This window comes from Odocoileus virginianus, chromosome 12, assembly GCF_023699985.2.
Source record: "Odocoileus virginianus isolate 20LAN1187 ecotype Illinois chromosome 12, Ovbor_1.2, whole genome shotgun sequence".
Taxonomy (NCBI): domain Eukaryota; kingdom Metazoa; phylum Chordata; class Mammalia; order Artiodactyla; family Cervidae; genus Odocoileus; species Odocoileus virginianus.
The window spans coordinates 3221534-3229264 of NC_069685.1; positions in this window are offsets into that span (position 1 = coordinate 3221534).

Below are 7731 nucleotides of genomic sequence, written 5' to 3' on the forward strand. Positions count from 1 at the left end.
CCAAGAGGAATTCCAGGATCAGGGAAGTTGCAGAAGCTTTATTTATAACACAAACTGATTCAGTGTGAATCACTGAAAGTAGCCTCCGCCCATTATAAAGATGGAGGGAGAAAAGAAGGGAAGGAGAGGAAGAACAAAGGACAGAAGAGAAAACAGAGGGTCAAGGCTGAAAAGGGATCGTTTAGGGCATGGGTAGAGAAATGCAAGAGTGCAAAAGGTAAAGACTTGTGAAAAGAAGTTTTTACATACGAAGATTTTGCTGAGTCACTCGCCCTTCATAAGTTCATCCTGTTGAGGAATCTCTCTCCTTTTAAAAGAATTTCTTTCCACCTTCTTCCTATTCAAGACTTTCCCTCCATCATCTGAAAATTTAGGTTTATCAAATTGTGAACCTAAAGCTAGGCAACAATGAACTAGAATACATTTGACCATAAGCACTTGAATTTGTTGTGGTTTAGGTCTTTTTTGGCAGAGGGCAGTGAATTAAAAAAATAGAATGATTGCCTTACCTTATTCCCCACTCTACATAACCTTGGAATTGTAAGAGCCACTATTTTGAGTAGATAACTTTATAGCATATAATGGAAGCTGGGACAGAATATGGAATTTTAATACCTAGTCTTTTTTCCCAGTAGCTCATTCTTTTTAAACAGAGTGCTTGCTTGGTAGTTGGGATTTTATATTAAAAAGTTATATATTATTTAACTTTTCAACCATATATAGACATAATCAATAGTGTGTTCTCAAGTATTATCAATTTTATTTGAAATCTGGTGACATAAATTATTTTAATTCCATATACATCAAAGAAATTTGTCTATTAGAAACAAAATTATGGCAACCTTAGAAAGAATCAGCCACAGATGGCTTCAGGCTATTTCTTTCTCTTAGACACTTGGCTATTTAATTAATGACAATTTAGCACTTCCTACTATTTTGGTCTATATAATTTTCCTCATTTCACCCAATGTATTTGCTAAACCAAAACTGTGAAGTGAGTAGGAGAGAAGGAAAAGCATATCAAATAAATAACAGATGCACAAGTGCATCTCTTGAATGAGAGATAATTATTTTGGTTAGAAAACTAAATACATGGATTTCTTTGTTAGATAGCAAACCATCAGGGCCAAGGCCTGGTCTCCACCTGTATTATGAAATACAGATGTTCTTAGAATGAATGAGCACACATGTGAATGGGCACAGAGTGGGTCAAAGTGTGAAGGTGCAACACTTAAGCCTTAACCCCATTAGATGGGAATTCTAACACAGTTCTGTGAGTTTTAACCAGTCATGGGAGAGAGAGAAAGTCAGTGTAAAGAGCCTATCAAAATATTGTAGAATATCTTAGATAAAGTCAAATGCCCAGGTATTTCCATCTTTAATCTTATTTTTTTTCTCTTATTTTTTTTCTCCCTTCCTCATAATATCCATACATCTCATGAGTTTTAGACACAATAGAAACAAGTTATAGATGTCATTTAAAAGCATATTGTTTGAGACAGTGATATTACATGACTAAGCACATTGGTTTAATTTAATTTCAGTTTGTGTATTAAACCATAACTGCCTTATGGCTAGAATGCAGTTCCACCAATAAAAGAAGAGAATATAGTTAAGTAGATGAGCCTAGAATGCTATCATCAAAATTTATTAAAATGCAAAGTAGAAGCAATATAAATAATTTATGAAGGAAATTCTATATATGTATATACTTAGTATGTGTTAAAAAGTGATACTTCAAACAAGTACAGGTTATTTAATGCATACTGAGGAATTGAGGGAGGGGGTAAACTATTTTCTTTTCATACCATAAATAAAATGAATCCTAGCTAGATTAATGAGTAAAAGTTAAAATGAAACCATAAGGACTGGAAGAAAAGCATAGAATAAAAGTGGGAAAGACCCTTTTTTAAATATAAGAGCAACAGTAACATGATAACTTAAAACTATGACAATAAGAAGTACTGTAGCAAGTTATGAGAAGTGACAATTGGGAAATACTTCATAAATTTAGTCAACAAATACTTAGTACCTATTGTGGACAAGGTGTGGATCTGCACTCTGGAGATACTAGAGTCAAGAGAATAGATAAAACCAGTGCATTTATAGTACTTCCTTTTTGTCAAGGGAGATAAAAATAAAATTTCAAGTAATGGTAAGTGTTATTATAAGAAGAAAACATTTTAAAGGCTATAAAGAAAAGCAAAGAAGGCATCAATAACTGACAAGGTTGTGAAGGAATACAATTTTGAATGAAACTTTGAAGGATGTTTTTGATATGGTGCTGTTTGAACTGAATGAATTGAATGAGCCACACAAAGATCTGAGGGGAAAACATTGAGGGTACATGTGTCAACAAGCACAGCGGGCTTGGGATAGGAGCACCTGGAGTGTTGAAAACTAAAGCCAGTGTGGTCCACAATTAGTGAGAGGAAGAATAGTAGGAAATAAAATTATGGGGGTAACTAGGGTTCAGATTACGTAGAGCCTTGGAGGCTATGGTAAAAGATTTCAGGTTTCATTCTAAGTGTTATAGAAAGTCATTGATGGTTTCTGCCCCAATATGTGATATTATCAGATTTGAATTTTTAAAGAGTAACTGGCTACTTTGTGAAAAGTAGACCAAGGCAGAAGTGGGGAGGAAGTTAGTGTGGTAACAGTGCCCTAGTCAGTTGGCTATTGCAGTAATCTCAGCTGGTGATGATGGTAATTCAGCTGGGCTGTTATAAATGGAGGTGAATAAAGTCAAGATATATATTGGAGGTAGTGCTATTAGTTCTTGACAGTGAATTGGATACAGGTATGGAGGAAGCTAGACATGAGTCCAGGATTTAAGAGAGAATTTAGGACTAGAGAGAAAAATTGCAGTTATCAGATTGGTGATGGTATTTAAAGTCATCGGGATGAGATTATTGAAGAGCAAGTATAAATAGAAAAAAGATCCCAGAACTACCTTTGGGACAAGGACCAAAAGGTAAAAAAAATAAAGAATACCCATTAAATAATTCCCAGGATAAAACAACTAGTGAGATAAACTAGAAAATTAGAGAAAATAGTTTGATATTCCAGAATCCAAGTTGGGAAGGTAGTTTAGATTCTAGTTAAGGCAAGATAGCAACATCAGTGTAGATTCTAGTCTTCTCAAATGACCTTATGAAACAGAACAGTTGTTTCAGTGAAAGCTCATGGGCAACATCTGTCACAAAAAGAATATTCATTCCTATATTCGAGTATATGAGCGGGCAAATAAAAAGCATCAATTAGTAGCAGTAACAGAGGGGAGCAAAGGAGAAATTTCCAATTTTCTTTGAGCCAGAGAACAAGGAATCACCAGCAAATACTCACCTGTGCAAGGAAAGACCCATCCTTGAAATAGAAACCTAGCACAGGTCTGAGACTAACTGCCAAAACTGAGAAAGGGGTACAGAGCACCTACTTTGTAGATTAACGTAGAAAGACTAAGGAAAATTAGACTATGCAGGTGTGTCTGGGTTCTCAGAGCTTTCAGAAATGCATGGCCAAATTGCCTCCTAGAAGAGCAGAATTCTACACTAAGTCTACCAAAAGTAGAATTCAAATTCATATGGCTAGTAAAGGGAAAGAAATTCTGGACACAAAGGAGAAAGGGGGACCAGAGAAAGCAGAAGGTACAAAAATCTCTTATTTATAAGTAATTTGCAGAAATAAGAAGAGCGGTCTTAGAGTTATGAATCTAGGAAAACTATTCTGCCCTGTCACCAGATCTGGTAACCTTCTAAGATAAGGAAAATCCATCTCTATAAAGCATGAGTAACAGAAAATAATTCCAGCATAAGATACATTGTAAGCAAAAGGACTAATTCTCTGAGTGATAACAATGGACAGTGAAGACACACAAGAAAAATTATGGCAGAAAGTCCAAAGAAAATTGTGACTTAATATTTCAAAACTAGCTAAAGAAAACTAAGACAACAATAAAAAACTATATAGGTTCTATAATCAGTCAGAAAGCTTCAGAGATGAAAAGACTTGCTACAAGATGTTAGAAAAAAGAGCTCAACAGATAATTAAAAATAAAAGAAAAATCAGAAGGCTAAACTAGAAGGATGGAGAAGGATGTGGCAACCCACTCCAGTATTCTTGCTTGGAGAATTTCATAGACAGAGGAGCCTGGTGGGCTTCAGCCCATAGCGCTGCAAAGAGTCGGACACAATTGAAGTAACTTTGCACAGCACAGCACAAATTAGAAGGAAAAAAGTCAATAGAAATCAATGAAACTATAGTAAGAAAAAATGAATGGAAAGACAAAAACAAAAATCAAGTAGAATTTTTTAAAAATATAAAAAGAATTAGTGATGATAAATTAGCAGACTGGGGAAAAATGATTCAATTCATGTGTATATTTCACTCCTTGAGAAGAAAACCAAAGACAATCATAATTCAATAACTCTGTCCAGACATGAAAAAAAAGTTTGAATTTACATATTGAGAAGATATACCAGTGAAAATCCAATCAGTGTTAATAATATATCCTTTGGGCTCCTAGATAAAAAAGCCAAGTCACTTACAATGTAAGGAATGTAAGATTGATTTACTTTGCAATAATAGTATTTGAAGCCAGAAGACTGTCAGTTCAGTTCAGTTCACTTGCTCAGTCATGTCCAGCTCTTTGTGACCCCATGAACCACAGCACGCCAGGCCTCCCTGTCCGTCACCAACTCCCAGAGTCCACCCAAACCTATGGCCATTGAGTCGGTGATGCCATCCAGCCATCTCATCCTCTGTCGTCCCCTTTTCCTCCTGCCTGCAATCTTTCCTAGCATCAGCATCTTTTCCAATGAGTCATCTCTTCCCATCAGGTGGCCAAAGTATTGGAGTTTCAGCTTCAGCATCAGTCCTTCCAGTGAACACCCAGGGCTGATCTCCTTTAGGATGGACTGGTTGGATATCCTTGCAGTCCAAGGGACTCTCAAGAGTCTTCTCCAACACCACAGTTCAAAAGCATCAATTCAGTGCTCAGCTTTCTTTATAGTCCAACTCTCACATCCATACATGACCAGTGGAAAAACCACAGCCTTGACTAGATGGACCTTTGTTGGTAAAGTAATGTCTCTGCTTTTTAATATGCTGTCTAGGTTGGTCATAACTTTCCTTCCAAGGAGTAAGCGTCTTTTAATTTCATGGCTGCAGTCACCATCTGCAGTGATTTTGGAGCCCAGAAAATAAAGTCAGCCACTGTTTCCACTGTTTCCCCCTCTATTTGCCATGAAGTGATGGGACCAGATGCCATGATCTTAGTTTTCTGAATGTTGAGCTTTAAGCCAACTTTTTCACTCTCCTCTTTCACTTTTATCAAGAGGCTCATTAGTTCCTCTTCACTCTGTGTCATAAGAGTGGTGTCATCTGCATATCTGAGGTTATTGATATTTCTCCTGGCAATCTTGATTCCAGCTTGTGCTTCTTCCAGCCCAGCGTTTCTCATGATGTACTCTGCATATAAGTTAAATAAGCACGGTGACAATATACAGCCTTGACGCACTCCTTTTCCTATTTGGAACCAGTCTGTTGTTCCATGTCCAATTCTAACTGTTGCTTCCTGACCTGCACACAGGTTTCTCAAGAGGCAGGTCAGGTGGTCTGGTATGCCCATCTCTTTCACAATTTTCCACAGTTTATTGTGATCCATATTTAAAATACTTAAAGAAAATGTAAGCCAGAATTTTATGTCTAGCTTAACTTACCTCTAAGTGTATATATCATCAATGAGGCTATGAATATGCAAGAGCTCAAGGAATATTTCTAAAGAATCATCTAGGAAATGAATTCTGGGGAAGGTTCACCATAAAGATATTAAATATATTTAAATGTAGAGCTGATAGTGGATATTTAGGTGGTAGCATAGTATATGCTTAATATATGCCCTGACCATGTAAATGAATTATAGCTTCAAAACTGAGGGAAGAAAGGAAGAGTACATGGAAATAGAATGCTCATTAATTGCCTTATAGATACAAACTGTGAGCAAAGGGTATTGGAATTAGAAGAAACTAAAGGTGAAACCAAACATTAATGAGCTATAAAACAAAAAGAAACCCACAGAGCCTATGAATTAATAAATCTGGTTCCTTAAAAGTCAACTAAATTAAATCAGTTAAATGTGAGAAAATTAGAAAGTAGCATATAAGAAAATAATATACAAAAGAAACAGAAAAGAGGGAGTAATGGATAACTGCCATAAGAAAAAAGTTAAATTGAAAGAGACTTTTCTGCCCAACCCTATACAAATTCATTTGAAATGCTAAAAGAAATAGTTTTCTAGGAAAATACAAATTACAAAAATTGATCCCAGTAAAAATCTTAACAGAATGAATTTAAAAGATGAAATAAAGATATAAAGAATAATCCCCACAGATATTTTGATAATGAAATTTTACCAAACCTATAAATAGTAGATCATCCAAATGCTATTTAAACTAGTCCAAAGCATGAAAAAGTAAGCAAAATAATGAATTAAATAGAGAATTAATATCAAAATCTGAAAAATAAAGCACAAGAAAAATGCAATCTATTCTTACTTATTTAAGTATGCAAAATTCTTAAATATTAGCAAGAACAATTAACAGTACATTAAAAATTTGTACTCTACATAAGAAACATTTTAGAAATACAGAGATAATTATTAAGACATCCATCAATATAATTCATCATATTAATATGGATAAAAACTAATATCATTTTCCTAAATGGCAAAAAGGTACATAAAGTAATACAATATCTATTTTGAATATCAGTTGGTAGTCATGGATGGACACTTATGTATAATGGATACTTCCTTATAAAGACAAAGTCGTATCAAGTCCAAAAGTCAATATGATCACCAACAAAGATACTGTAGACTCTTTGTTGCAAAAGCCAGGAGCAATATGCCTACTATCTCCACCAAAATCTTATAATGTAGAAATTTGTCTATAGAATTAAGTAAAAAAGGAGTTAGAAATAAGAATTTGAAAGAACAAGGTAAAACTATTTCTATTTGAGGACTACATTATGTATTTCTAGAAAAGTCAAACTAATTGATTCAAAATTATTATAAACAATGAAAGAATTCAGTAAAGTTACAAGATAAACATTAATATATAAAGATCAAAAAATCAATACCCTTCACATCCGTGAAATAACTAGTTAAAAGATAAATGGAAGAGAAAGCTCCATTTACAACAGAAAAAACTCTAAGTAAAACCTTAACAAAAATATATCTAATATTCATATGTGTAAAGTTACATGAAAGACACAGAAGAGACATAAATATTTTTAATAGATTCAATGCTTAGAAATATCTCGTTTGTGAATAAATTTATAAATTTAACCTGACCCCAAACATGTATCAATTTTTTCTGGAGTTAAATAACTTGATAACACAATTTATTTGGAATACTAAACAAGCAAGATGCTTACTCCTTGGAAGGAAAGTTATGACCAACCTAGATAGCATATTAAAAAGCAGAGACATTACCAACAAAGGTCCATCAGTCAAAGCTATAGTTTTTCCATTGGTCAGGTATGTATGTGAGAGTTGGACTGTGAAAAAATCTGAACACCAAGAATTGATGCTTTTCAACTGTAGTGTTGGAGAAGACTCTTGGGAGCCCCTTGGACTGCAAGGAGATCCAACCAGTCCATCCTAAAGGAGATCAGTCCTGGGTGTTCATTGGAAGGACTGATGCTGAAGCTGAAACTCCAATACTTTGGCCA